This window comes from Styela clava, chromosome 14 (assembly GCF_964204865.1).
Source record: "Styela clava chromosome 14, kaStyClav1.hap1.2, whole genome shotgun sequence".
In the NCBI taxonomy this organism is placed as follows: Eukaryota; Metazoa; Chordata; class Ascidiacea; order Stolidobranchia; family Styelidae; genus Styela; species Styela clava.
Genome location: NC_135263.1, coordinates 16,964,030 through 16,979,125, shown reverse-complemented (window position 1 = coordinate 16,979,125; position 15,096 = coordinate 16,964,030). Strand labels below are relative to the sequence as shown.

Genomic DNA, 15,096 nt, shown 5'->3' with positions numbered 1-15,096 from the left:
ATTTGGGCTTTAACGGCGGCGGCTTTTAATGGCGCTAAGCGTCGCGGTTTCGCAAGGACTGGGAATCCGGGCGTAACTATTCTATGGCTAACATGTTTACGCTTCGGCGACTTATAATCTACTATTAATATCTGTGGAAATTTATTTAAATAAGGCTTCATATTCATCATTATTATTAGACGGAGGGGAATGCTGAAACCGAATTTAAATTACCGGTAGTTGTTCTTATAATGTTTTAAGAAAGTGGTGTTAGCGAGAATCATAACTTGTTTCTATTTTGATGACGTTTTACGTTGTTACGTAGACGTTGCAAAGGTATCGACGCAGCATTATTGCGACACAGTCCTGTTTAAGAAGTTTCTCTATTCATCCCGGGAATTCTAAATTGTCGCCACTAAATTGTTATATTGGGGCAGCACTTGAAAGGCACAGAAGAATTTGGGGGCACTTTAACCGGCCGTGTACAGACTCTTAATTGCTTGAAAGCATGGACTAGTTGTAACAAATAACCGATATAAGTTTGGGGTCGGGACTGAGTTATTGGGACGGGTTTTTGAAGTCTCCAATCTCCTGTGCGTGAGAAGTAACCAGGCTACATAGAATCGAGCGCAACAAGTGGGTCTATTACAACCTTATTTTTAAAATCAATTAGAAGTCCATAATGTGTTAAATAAACATTTCCTTTAATTGGCATTGGCACATCAGCTATCTTAAATGATCACGGTAATAGTACATCATGGTTGAAAGTTAAAACTAAACGTAATTTACCAAAGGTAGATATTGAAGTACCATTTATTGCTTGTAAAGTTTTATGACACTTTCACTTAACGGCATATTTACGTGATGGCAAAATACTGATTTCAGATCTCGAATTGGCAATTTCTCCAAAAAAAAAACTTTAGGTAAAGCACGAGCAAAAGGGTCACATCTATGATCTGGATTCATAAGTAACTATAACTTTTTTAGTAAGTCTGACGGCAATTGGTTACCTAAATCCTCTGAGTTAAGAAATGATGAAAGCATTTGGTCTTCTGTCGGTGCATAGTTTTTTACCAGGCCCTTTTAAGTTTTGTATACGGATTTGTAGCGCATATGTCTAACAAATCCGCCCCTATTTTTTTTTAATAATTGAACTATCAAGAACAGCTCACCTCATTAAACATTCTCGTTTCTGATGTAATATCAGCTCTTGAAGAAGCAGATTCGACACATCGAATCCATTAAAGGGGAGAGTGAACCCAAAATTGCGGGATTTTAATAGTCTCGCGATCATTGGCTTTAAAATGTGGTAAGGGTTACGACGACGAAGGTATAGGTTCGACTGTCGCAGCTTTTTTTGTCATACTTCAAAAAACATCTGCCACGATAAAAACAGAAGATCCGAGGCTCGACTGCGGCTTTATTACTTTTTTAAAAACAGCGATAAATCAACTTAAAGTGAAATGAGTTCAACATGAACACTAACACGAAACACAAACCTCGACTGTCTGTCACCGCCCAGAACGTGGCAGACGATCCCTTCTCATCTTCGCGTTCGGCGTTAAATCATTATGTAACACAGCAATGATAATTAAAACAAATTACAAAAACATGAAAACAAAAGCATCAAAAGCACGCACGCGGAATAATTACTATCACACAGTCCCTCCCTTAAAATATCATGACCTCCTGGTCATGCTGTACACACAAAATATCAAAAAATACCAAGACTCAAATACTAAAGTCACACAAAGATCGGACTCCAAACGAAATAAAAAAATTAGTTCTATACACATATGCCCTCCCTACCATGCTTGATAAACACAAAAAAATGTACAAACAGGGGTACAAACTACAGACAGGAGTGAACCAAACACAAAAATTCTCTTCAAAACGAAATAAGAAACTAGTGCTTTACATATATATACACTAGAATTAAACTACTTATGAATTTGAAATCTGAACACTCGTGAACAACAAAACTACCAAGTCGTATAAAAACAGTTAAAATAAATCGCAGTCATTTTAGGTCACGAGAACTTGGTTAAAACACCTTAACACAACTCAAATTATACACTTATTCACAACAAGAATATAGTTCAGCTCATTTCAGTTATGAAGCGACCATAACGTAATTAAAGGGCTGAGACATGCCCCCGTTGATAACATAAAACGATATGTCTGAATTTCGACAGCGCTCAAATCTATTTACATCGGAATATGCATATCAATAGATGCAGGTTTTACTCCCAATTGTCATCATCATCGAAGCCTGAGGTTTGACGTAGAAGCTACTCTGCTATTGACGTAATCTAGTAGAGTGTCTCCATTGGCACGACTATAGTCAACACCGCCCGTTCTTCTTTTGTCCCGAGTACCCAACTTTCTCCATCCTTTGGATCTAAACTGGTATCCATAGCACCTTCACCATATGCTACTGACCATGTAGTCAAGAACTTCTTGCTGTGCATGCGCGAGAAAGTTCACGAACAACCGGACGATAAATTTGCTACCTTTGACATAGCAATACAACGGGAGTATTCAAACGACCATTAATATCATGTAGTATGCCATCACCCATGCAGTCGGGAACTTTCTGCTGTGCATGCGCGAGAACCTTCACGAACGACCGGACCAATTTGATACATTTTCGAATTTCCACAACGTCCCATACGACCATTAAGATGAACATATTCACCAACCTCGCTGATAATATAATTCATCATCATTCACATGTTCCTCTTTCGGAATATAGAGGCCTCCTGCAGTAAAAGAGGTGGGCGCCATGATGAGACACTGTCCAGAAGTTAAATTACGAATCGCCAATAAAGAATTTGTTTTAGTCCTATCACATCGAATACTGAAATCTTCTGATAAATTCGTCAAAATCACCCCCCTCGTGGAGGTGCCAATAAAAAGTTCCTTTTCGTTTCGTTATATCAATAATTCGCACAAATTATGGATCCTGGCGTGACCGCCAATTTTGTCGTAGCTTTTTCTTCCTATACTTTACAAAAAATCTGCCACGATAAAAACAGAAGATCCGAGGTTTGACTGCGGCTTTATTTCTTTTTTTAAAAACAGCAATAAATCAACCCAAAGTGAAATGAGTTCAACATGAACTGCTCACACGAAACACAAAACTCGACTGTCTGTAACCGCCCAAAACGTGGCAGACGATCTCTTCTCATCCTCGCGTTCGGCGTTAAATCATTATGTAACACAGCAATAATAATCAAAACAAATTACAAAAACAAGAAAACAAAAGCATCAAAAACACGCGGAATAAATACTACCACACGAATAAATCATAAATTTGGCTAGGCGACGATTTAGACGATTGTTTAGTTGATTGCATATTATGATTATCGGGCAACTGAGCTTTAATTATTAAAGGTGGTTTTAATACGTCTTCTGGCTTAGGTAAATTACTACTCTTATCAGTTGGAGCTAAACAAGATTTGGACTTTTTAAATAAATCAAATGGGAAGACACTAATCCTCATGGGAAATATAGAAGAAATAGGAAAGAAAATTGCAGTACATACTAATTATTAAAATGCAGTAAATTCAGTGAAATAAAGAATGTCCGTAGAAATGTCCTTAGGCGATTTCGTCTTCTTCGTGTCAATAATCGTTGAACCGGATTCTCTTGTCGATGTTGTAGAGTTTTAGTTTTCGTTGATAATCGTGAAAAAAAGGCGATAACTATTAGAAGATAGGAGATCTATTAGATAAGCATGCCCGTATAATATGCCACTTAATATTAAACGTGAAACTTACCTATCTTGAGTTCTTCTGTTTTTTTTTTTTTTTTGAGATTCTGAGTTGATCTGTGTTCCTCCGCTGATCTGTTCTTCTCAAAAACGCTGTATTCAATTGTTGGCGCCACCAAATTTGTAGAATTCTTGTTATTTTAAAAGCAATCCTAAATAGAGCTTAGTTATAGACAAAAACTCTCGGTTAACTAGGAGTTTAACCCAGCACACGAATTCCCTCTGACTCGGTTAGAGCAGAGCTTGGCCCTGCAGACAACGAAAAAAATAACAAAGTCACCGACCTTTTTGTTGTTGTATTACGGCGGCACAGGGAAGAATATAGTTACACGATAAAACCAGTGAATAATATTAAAGAGTTATTTTACCGTTTATATAGGATGGTTGACACGAATGTCAAGTAATTAAACGCCATAGCATAAGAAATGGGATTTTTACCTTGAGATCAAAAGAACAGGGAAGCATGTCCCAACAAGATAAATCTACAATAGATAAAATAAATCGGAATTATGACAGTGAAAAATATAACATGCACTCGAATGTTCGTTGGTTCCGTCTCTTGTCGCGTTAATATTTCGTTAAAGCGCGTGTTATAATGCCTTGTTGCATTGAGATTTCGTTCTTTGTTATGTCATCATTTGGTTAATTCGTCATCGATTTTTCTCATTTTTGTTCAAAAGAGTTCTTCCATCCACCTGTTTCCGTATACCATTGTCTAAAAGTCCTTCAAGTTAAATTATTGTATTGTCGCCTTGGTATTTTATTTGCCACTTACTGTCTGTCAGCTATTTGCCACTTATGTCTGTCAGCAACTTCGTTGCTCCGTTGACTTTGTTACAGTTCTCCGTTGCGCAAATCTGTCTCCTCTTTTCAGAAGGTGCTGTCGTTTGTCGAATCACCAGTGTAGGATAAAATATTGATATCAACAACGTCTTGTATATATCTATCGTTTATTGTCGTTACTGATTATAACTCCATGATAATGATCAACGTAAACCAATTGACGGCGACGTGTTACATTAGTTATAATTCTGCTAAAGAAACAATTCAAGTTTTGGCCTAATTGGTACGAACGTGTGATTATTCACAGCGTCGCGGTATATAAGTGATTTTTTCGAATCAGAAGAATTTTTCGGACTAGTTGGGATCTACAGCTTCATTTGTTTCTTTGCTGTTAAAATTTTGTTCACTCTCTAATATTCCCTACAGGTGTAGCAGTGTAGGGTTTAATAAAGTTATTTCAAGTTGTTGGCTAAACTTGATTCTGACAAAGACATATTCATAATTTACAAAACATACTATAGAATTGTATATATTTACGTATACAGATGAACAATTCCGGCTGATAAGCCAGACAAAATCCGAAATTACACTTCACGCATGTCGAGTTGTTAATTGTTCCAGCTACCCACTGTTCAAAATCATCCCTTTTCCCGCCTAACGAGTGGTCATTCATTACCTTGTTTCGGTATCCCGATGGCATGTCATTGCAGCCTACAGGTCGTCTAATTGCCACTTTTATTACTCTGTACGTGCTTCTAATTTTATTGTCCGCGAAAGATTAGGATAACTTTGAGTTACTCACCAAAGGCAGATAAATTACCCAATATCCTATATAATGCCTCTGCTACTAATGCGGAACAGTGACCAAGCTCGTGCGTGCAGTGAAAAAAGAAATACACGAAATGTAACAAAATTTATAAAAACATAAAGATGAAATTATGATTATGAGAAAGAATGTGTGGGTGTGTGTTATGCTGTTTTTAAATAAGAAAAGGGTTGGCGTTAGGTAATTTTTTTAATTCAGCTGACAGATAACTACAAATGCTTCGCTCTAATACACCTCATTTACATCAATAAATTTTGAAGCGCTGAAAAAAAATCACTCATTGTCTTGCTGGCTGCTGTGAAAAATGATAAAGCTATTTGGGTTTTGAAAAAATGAAGATTTTACATGCGTTTATGAAAATACATCAAAGCTTTTGTAAGATTGTTTTGACCGTTATGATTAGAAAGAAGAAAATATGAAATAAGAAGAACTTTGTCCACTTTGTACACGAAATTGAAAATAATAAAATACAATAGTATACTGTAATGATCGCGCGATTTCTTTCAGGTTCATTCGTGGGCATTTATTTCTGAAGTTCTTTGCGTTTCATACTTTCATTTCTTTCTGTCTGACTAGTTTTTAATTATAACGGTTTTTTCTCGGGTATAAAAACATTCGTTATAGTGCGATTGCGTTGCACACATTTCTTTAAATATACCAGTCCAAACGTGTGAATGTTTTACACACATTTTTTAATATAACTTTTTCTGTGATAGTTGCTTACGCCCTGTTTTTTGCTCTTATTCCTTGGTTAATCGCACGGTCTGAATTTTGATTGGTATCGAATTATTTTTTTTTTTCATCTTACCCTCGGCTTGTTTAGTTGATATTCTCGGGGTCACCTTTCCAGCGGTTGATGTTCTGACTCTTTTTCGCAAGGCGCAGTTCGTTTGCCGGGTCACCAATGTAGGATTCAGTAAAGTAATTAATTTTTGGTTGTTGGCTAGCTAAACAAACCAGTGTTTGTCTGATCCGACAAGGACATGTTCATAGTTTCGAATAACATGTATTGCAATTGTATATATTTACGAATACATCGTCATAGTCTTCGTAACGCCGGGTGGAAGTCCAAATATAGATTGCCATAGTCAATCTTTACGTTGAAAATGTAACCAATTGTCGAATCCGAGATCGCAGAGTGATAATGGCCCGCTTAAAACTTCTTATCGGTTAACTAAAGTTTAACCCAGCACACGAATTCCCTCTGACTCAGTTATGGAAGAGCTCACCCCAGCAGATAACGAATGAATAGAAAAGGTATAGCCTTATTTATATATTTCAGGCTAATTTATTGGTTTGAATAAGAAGACGTTTCCTCTATTGTCACACGACGTATACCAGTAGTGGATCAGGGTTCGCAGAGACGGTGGGTCCTGTGGGTCCTCCGGTAGGTCTTCCGGTTGGTCCAGTCCGGTGAGACCGCTCGGTCTAAGCTTTCAGGGTGACGTGGTTTGAAGTGAACGTGAGCGAAAAAAAAATTTTTGCTTATTCTTTGATCTTTGAAACCGCAAAAGGGAAGATTTGCTAATAGAGCTATCATTTTACACTATTTTAGTGAGAATGCTTTAGAATCCGTCGTTTAAAAAAATTACCACCGTTGGTATTTTTCCTTTATTATCACACCGTTATAACACACACACACACACACGAAAAACAAAAAAAATGTAAAATGTGTAAAATAAAATGTAAAAAGTAAATACGTGAAAAGTCACGTTAGTAATGTCCGTCTCTAAGTTTTAAGTACTCTTCGAACCAGAATACTGGCGGCACCACATCTTCTAAAAATTCATATTTAGTTAGCATTAGGTGCAACATGAAGTCCTTGATATAAAGAATCATTGTCTGTATTTTAAACGGGTCCTCTATTCGCTTGAGCTCATGTAAATTGACTGATGTGTGTTCATCCCTTATAAAATATTTCTTGAATTGCGGAATTGTGTAGTTGAAGCCATCAACCCACTCGTACATTTCCAAGGCCTGTGAAACAAAGCATTTTTCAGCAAATATTTAATCGGTCATTGAGGTTTAATAACACACAGAAATTTCTTGATATTAATTAATGTAGACATTTAATGAACGTAACAAAAATAATAAGATAGTTAAATTAACAAGGGACTGGTTGAAATTTCATCATTATGAACTCTTCGTTTCCCGTAGAAGTAAAGCATAGCATTTCGATACTGTTTATAGGTAAATATTTTGTTTTTATGTACTTCAAAGTTAATGTTAACTCCACCCGCAGGTTTTTCAAAGAATAGAACATTTTGCATCTTGCTAAACGTGATATTCTGGTGAATATTTTGAAGTCCTTTAGCGGCAAATTCGAATGTATTATTACCTTGACAAAAATATGTTTTTGCACAAAGGCCCACAAAAGTATCTCCAGAAAATTCGACTTTAAAAAACCCCGGTGTGCGTTTATCGAACTTAAACTGTTTTATACAACATTCACGTGTATCGTCAAATGGTAACAGGTTTGTTGCATTAAAAATGAACCCGTGACGATTGGTTTCACAAGATTTGGAAGGAAACCAATTATGATAATTAATGTAAAATTGTTCTCAAATAATGAAGAAATAGTTTTTTTAGAATTATGAAGTATATGATATGAACTTTTATAAAAAAGAATAAATTGCAGGTGTGTTCATATTCACATGTTAATGGAAGAAGACTTGTAAGTAATGCCACTGAGAGCTGATAAGAATCCTAAGTACCGTGTTTAATTTATTTAAATTTAAGGTTCTGAATTTGTTGTATATACTTGAAAACTGCTATATCATTTTCTGCATAATTATCCCCAAAGTGGTTCACAATAGATTTCATAGAAAGTCCTTGACAACGTTTTATTAAAAGTAAATGCAGTATTGGCCACAAGCCTTTGCTTTGTTAGATTGTAACCTCTTAGTATTCAGCTTGAAATGATCACCCAGAAAGTTGTAAAAAAGCTCGCTTGAAGGGTATTATTCCAAAACTGTCAAAATATTCTGGCTTGTCCGCCCCCTCATCGTATATGCATCCTCAGTGGCTTCCACCTTTCACGCTTGGGTCAGTATTGATAATAATGAATCCATAAGGTTTTTGAGGTTAGGTCTTTGGTATTTGGTCCAATCATTTTTAAAATCATTCCCCTTGTGTCAGGATGATTTTGTAATATGGAGTCGAGTTCATCGGTGTTCATTTTAACCCATTTAAAGTCAGGATACACGTTTCTCATTCGATCAAATTCTATTAACGCGCCAAATTAACTATAGATTATCGCGGTGACGGGTCTGTTTAGAGGGTTTGCAAATTTCATCTCGATCCTTATGAACCATACACTTTTAAATCAAATGTCATCCCCGATGTCAAGTCTGGTGACAAGTCGAAGCAAAGTAGTGTATTTCCTCCGGGATATTCTTCTCGTGTAATAGGAATACCCTCGTCTAATCCAAACCTTTGCGTTCCGAGAAAAAGTGATCGATAGCATCGTATATATCTCCTATTTTAAAATCTGGGGTTAGCGGTGTACTCGGAATTTGAATTCCGTTTTTATACAAACAAATAAAATTCGTATCATAATGTTTGAAATTGAAAGGGTTGTGTGTAATAGAATTAGTATAGCTCAAAGTGTCCACTAGACCAATTATGAGTTTATGGGGTAACACCCCTGAAAATAAGTTCTCATTGGAAACATTTAGAGCGCCTTGAGGGATTGAGAAATATTTAACTTCGGTCCTGGAAATTGGATACATACACGTTTTATTTGTATTAAGCACCGTATTACGTCCCAGCTGAACAGAAGGGCTTATTTCCACCCGCCTTATGAACAATGATACATCTAAAAGTTTTACTTTGTAGACAGTATCAGCGTTAGCAGCCTGTAAGCAAAATGCATCGCTACTCGGTACTAACATATCTTGACTGATTAAATCTGTCAGAACATAATTTCCCAGCCATATCAACAGTTCCGACTACCAGTGATGAATTATTTTCGTTTCTGGTAGCCTGTGTTTACATTTCCAGTAGCTTCAAAATGTGAAGCCTTTTCAGGAAACCAGAGAACTCCGCTTAATTGCGATTTTTTAGCCTCCGTGCCAAATTCGAGAAGAGTGTTAATGTAGTCTAGGTAAGGGTAGTTTGTGTGACTGCCTTTCAGATTTGCATCATTCAATGAAATTTCCACCTGTCTCCACATTGAATTTGAAAAGTTGGAAACTGGGGCTATAGCATATATAATTGGTAAATGAATATGATGTCACCTTATATTGCTAATTTGTAGATTGTCTCTGACTTGCAAGTCACCCGTTCACCCTTCAGCTTCAACGCCCATGTGAATGAAGATACGTTAAAAATCTCTAAATTTCCACAACACACAGAAAACAAATCTTAAAACATTCATCCAAACTAGCTCAACATTGAAAGATATCGAGTCGTATTTTTACATCGATCATAAATCTAATTAAATACTGTAAACGTGAGCTCGTGATTCACGTTATAAACAGAAACTCCTATTATCTCAATAAGGGTAATTATGTACATCGTACGGATGGGAACTTAGATATAATTATTTCAGTCCGTGCCAAAGGTCTTGAGAATATAAATTTTAATTTGATAATGACTGGGTGGAACCTGTTATGTTCTTAAAACTGGTGTAATTTGATTCCTACGAAAGTCTTTGTTCGAATTTTGGGAAAAATTAACTTTGTTTTGATGATTTCAACATGAAATGGGGTACATTTGGGGGTTAGTTGCTATATTATCTCCCCCTCCGGATAATTGGGAATTTAAAGATTTGGCACCTCTAATAAATTGAATATATATAGAAAAATACAATACACAATGCTATAGGCCAAAAAAATATTTACATGTATATGATCTACAATGTGACAAGACATTGAAATAAAGAAGAGTTTATAGAAAGGGTAAAGTAGAATTACAGATGGATGGCGTATTTCTATTTTAAAAATTTTGATTTGGACGGTTAAAACATATTTTCAATTTAATGTATTTCGCTAAGGTAAAATACTTATACTCGCTTTATCGCATTGTTACGATTTTGTAAACCTAGTTGGTCAATATATGCTTGTAAGTTTATGCCATCTCAGAGCTTTTTTGAAAAAATAACGCTTTTGGATACAATTTTTGTTAAACGAGCTTATTATTTTACCGTTCTATATGACGGCTTTGTATAGAATTAAAAGTATGACTCGCTCGAACCTACTTTTAGAAAGCATTTTTATCCTAACGATTTAATCGAAAAGGAATGCTAACCACAAATATTCAATAATATAAATCTATTGAAAGATATTTGAAATTAGAATATTCAAAGCTCTTACCATTAATTAATTTATAAAAATTGAAAGCCGAACGAAACGCCATGTATATATAAGAATAAAAAAAGTACTTTATCGTAGTAATAGTGGAAGAATGAAAAATGTCTGTCTCAATGAGGAGAAAAACCTGCAAATCATGAAACAAATTGTAAAATACCATGCTCCTGAGCTGTATATCCATTAGGTATGCGCGATAATTTCTCTATTGTTCGGAATAGAGCGCGTGATTTACCGTAAAACAGTCCATATAGTTCATTGTTTTCAACAGTTCGTTTTTTGATCAGGGTTTTCACCTCGAACATATATCATGTTCTAAAAGAGTTCATTTTGATCGATGTTCAATACAGTCCATATTCATGATTTTAACGTTTCCAGAGTCCGTTACCATAGTTCAACTGCTTTCAATTGAGATTATTGTCTTTTCATAATGCTTTTGATTATTTAGGCTTGTCAGCAATTTGCTACTTCAATCGTTGTTCCAGGCAATTTGAATCTCCCCGACGTTCGTAAGTTGGTCGAATTTGATTTTCGCACGTTTTGTAGAAACGGTTTCTCGGCAATTGTTGAAAGCTGCCGAAAGAAAACAGATATTAGATCAGCAATGGCCCCAATTAACGACTAATATGTTTTTAGATGATGGAAAGGAAATTTATCTTTCGCTTGGTCAGCTTTTTTGGTTGATTCCATCCAATTGTTGCCTGTCCTGGTTGTTGTCCGTTAATCTGGTCCGTTTCAGAAGGTTAATTCAAGTCGGTTTTGTCACCATTTATAGCATATACATATAATTGGTAAATGAATGTGATGTCACCGTATATTGCTAATTTGTAGATTGTCTCTGACTTGCAAGTCACCCGTTCACCCTTCAGCTTACACGCCCACGTGAATGAAGATACGTTATTAATCTTTTTATGTTTTTATTCGTAAATTTCCACAACACACAGAATACAAATCTTAAAACATTTATCCAAACTAGCTTAACATTGAAAGATATCGAGTCGTATTTATACGTCGATCATAAATCTAATTAAATACTGTAAACGTGAGTTCGTGATTCACGTTATAAACAGAAACTCCTATTATCTCAATAGGGGTAATTATGTACATCGTACGGATGGAAACTTAGATATAATTATTTCAATCAGTTCCAAAGGTCTTGAGAATATAAATTTTAATTTGATGATGACTGGGTGGAACATGTTAGGTTCTTAAAACTGGTGTAATTTGATTCCAACGAAAGTCTTTGTTCGAATTTTGGTAAAAATTAACTTTGTTTTGATGATATCAACATGAAATGGGGTACATTTGGTGGTTAGTTGCTATAGGGCTACTAAGGCGTCATCAGGGATATCATTACCATCACCAGTCACAATTTTAATATTTACGTGGAGATGAGAATTCGCTAGATCGAGATACTGAGTATCAACAGCCGGGACAATAAATTCTATCGGTGAACCATGGTTAATTGTAGAGATTGATTGATGTTCTGTTTAGTTACCTTTCAGATTTAGCGCACTCAGGGCTTAGACCGTGAACAAGTTTTGCCATTTTATTCGAAAATGTCTCTCCCTTTTCTTTGGCGTTTGCGAGGTCGTCTCGAACTGAAGGCAATTTGCAATTTACGCTTCCTTTTAATACTCTTGGGAAGTGCTGTAATTTTGCCTAATAAATTCCGACCTGCTTGTTTGGACTGGTCACGTAAGGAAGACTTTATACTTTTTCCATTCAGTACATCACTGGCCATGCGAACACCAGTATGTAATAGTTTCAGAACCAACAGCTTTTGCCCCTTTTGTGTGAAAAATGGAACAATACTTATCCGTTGTCCAGATTTTCCGGATAAAAGGTCGTGCTTTCATTTGATATTTCAGTATCGATGACTTCGCGAAATGCCCCCAATTTTTAAAAATATTTTAGTATATCGAGACGATATCGGTGAACTTATGCGACAGTACGCGATTAATAACAAAACAATGTCTCAGCCCAGACGTTCACTTATAGGGAGTTATTTTGGTGATAAAATTCTTTTGGCCACTGACCTGGTCCGATGGTATCTTGATCACGATCTCCATATTACCCACATATACCAATTTATCGAGTATGAACCCGAAGCATGTTTCGTGCCGTTTTGTAATGAAGTTTCAATGGCTCGCGGAAATGGTGACATGTCATCGGAAAAGGCAATTTTAGCTGATACATATAAGTTGTAAGTTTCATTTTACTAATAACAAATTTAGTAACACTTAAATAAAAATTATAATTTAAAAAATAATTAATAAGTTTTGTTTCATACTTAGTGAATATTTTTATTCACTATTTATTCTACCCTTCTATCTACAGGGAACTCTTCGTATGGAAAGACTTTGGCGAACTACCGTAACATAGCATACTGTGATGGTAATGTAACACGCGACCTGATCAATGAACCTTCATTTGTTAGCGACTCAACTTAGTGACGACTTATTTGAACCAACTTCAAAAAGAAAACAGATTGTGTGGAAATTACCCAACCAGATTGGATTCGTCGTCGCAAAATTACGCATGTTAGAACTGAAATATGAATTTTTTGCTAAATACTTTCATTCTTCCGACTATCAATACTTGTCAATGGGAATCGATAGCTGTTATTCCGCTATTTCCAATAAAAATTTGAAAAATTTTGGTAAAACCAGAAATGCGAGAACAATTTTACATTAATTATCATAAGTGGTTTCCTTCCAAATCTTGTGAAACCCATCGTCACGAGTTCATTTTTAATAAAAAAAAAACAATACCATTTGACGATACACGTGAATGTTGTATAAAACAGTTTAAGTTCGATAAACGCACACTGGGGCTTTTTAAAGTCGAAAGTCGAGCCTTTGTGCAAAAACATATTTTTGATACATTCAAATTTGCCGCTAAAGGACTTCAAAATATTTACCAGAATATCACGTTTAGCAGGATGCAAACTGTCCTCTTCTCTAAAAAACCTGCTGGTGGAGTTAAAGTTAACTTTAAAGTACATAAAAACAAAATAAATTTCTGTGTGTTATTTTATTTCACCGTCAATCTTTCACTTGATTTTACATTTATTTCTGTGTTTCATAATGTGATGATACAAGTACGTATATCATGCTTCTTATTCCTGAATATTTTTAAATCATGTATTTCTCTTCGTGTGCATTAATATCACCATTACTTTTTATTTCTATTTACAGTACCTAATTAAAACTCAAATAAGTTTCTTTCAATATTCACAAATCAATCAAAAATAAAGAAATAAGAGTCAAATGAATACCTGCGGGTCTAAATACACGGAAGTGATTTTAAAAGTAAGTGTAACAAGAGAGCAATGCTCAAATATATGGACACGCAAAATAACTCCCCGAAAATCATATGACTTACCAGTACCTGTATAAACAAAGCACCACACCCCATCACAGCAATCAAACAGACAAAATCACGGTCGCAAATTGGTTGACAAAGATATTATCGACGTATTGGAAATGCGCACCCCCCTATTCCCCCTCGTTTAAATGTAAAAACGCAAAACCTTTTATCTCTTATATTTGTATGGATTTTCAAGCTTTTGACAGCTACGAGTTAGTTCAGTGTCACCGCGCTGTGTTACGGTACCAGAAGTTCTCTATCTTTAAAAACATTGGGCTTCTAATTGCATTTCTGACAGTCATATATGTTAAGAACACGGTTATTTCGAACAAAACTGGTCAAATAATAAACAAAGCACCACATCACAGCAATGAAACAGACAAAAACACAGTGGTCGCAAATTGGTTGACAAAGATATTATCGACGTATTGGAAATACGCACCCTATTCCCCCTCTCACCTGTAATGCCAGACGATTAGCAAAACTAACTTATTCGATTTATCACGGTATTATAACAGCAGATACCACAGTCTACAAATATATTCACACCAAGCGAAGCAGTACAGTACCGGTAGGCCTACAGGACCACGGTCTACAAATATATTCACACCAAGCGAAGCAGTACAGTACCGGTAGGCCTACAGGTCCCGGTACGGTTTACCGTATCTTTAGACCACAGTCTACAAATATATTCACACCAAGCGAAGCAGTGAAGTACGGTTTACCGTACCTCTAAACTTCCGTCTACAAATATATTCACACTAAGCGAAGCAGTACAGTACTGTCTACCGTACCTTTAGCATCACCGCCATTCACCGGTAACCTCGAAATCGATTTGCAACGACTTTCTGAATCCGCCGTCACGCCAACGTTCAATGTCACGTGTTCAAAAAAGAGGAGTGCATGCATATGCGTCCGCAGAACGTTCAGTGACGTCATAGCAAACAAAAACAAATCTCACAGAGCTAACAGAAATATTTGAAATAAATAAAAGTAATAGCCTTCTGGAGAAAAATTTCATCTTTAACCACTAAAAATTTCAAAGCAATCGG

At 35.9% G+C, this 15,096-nt stretch overlaps 2 long non-coding RNA genes across 3 annotated transcripts; both read right to left on the bottom strand.

Annotated features, from left to right (window-relative positions):
• Positions 1-1,381: 1,381 nt before the first annotated feature.
• Positions 1,382-5,088, bottom strand: LOC120340804 (uncharacterized). 2 transcript variants are annotated; one of them, XR_013480428.1, is made up of 3 exons: positions 3,762-5,088; positions 3,527-3,686; positions 1,382-2,741 (listed from the first exon to the last, which is right to left on the bottom strand). It is a non-coding gene; the product is annotated as an uncharacterized LOC120340804 (long non-coding RNA). The 2 variants fall into 2 exon arrangements; XR_005569345.2 differs by lacking the exon at positions 1,382-2,741 and having other exon boundaries at positions 2,871-3,686.
• Positions 5,089-9,751: 4,663 nt separating this feature from the next.
• Positions 9,752-14,832, bottom strand: LOC144432165 (uncharacterized). Its single transcript, XR_013480433.1, has 2 exons — positions 13,596-14,832; positions 9,752-11,245 (listed from the first exon to the last, which is right to left on the bottom strand). It is a non-coding gene; the product is annotated as an uncharacterized LOC144432165 (long non-coding RNA).
• Between the last annotated feature and the right edge of the window lie 264 nt (positions 14,833-15,096).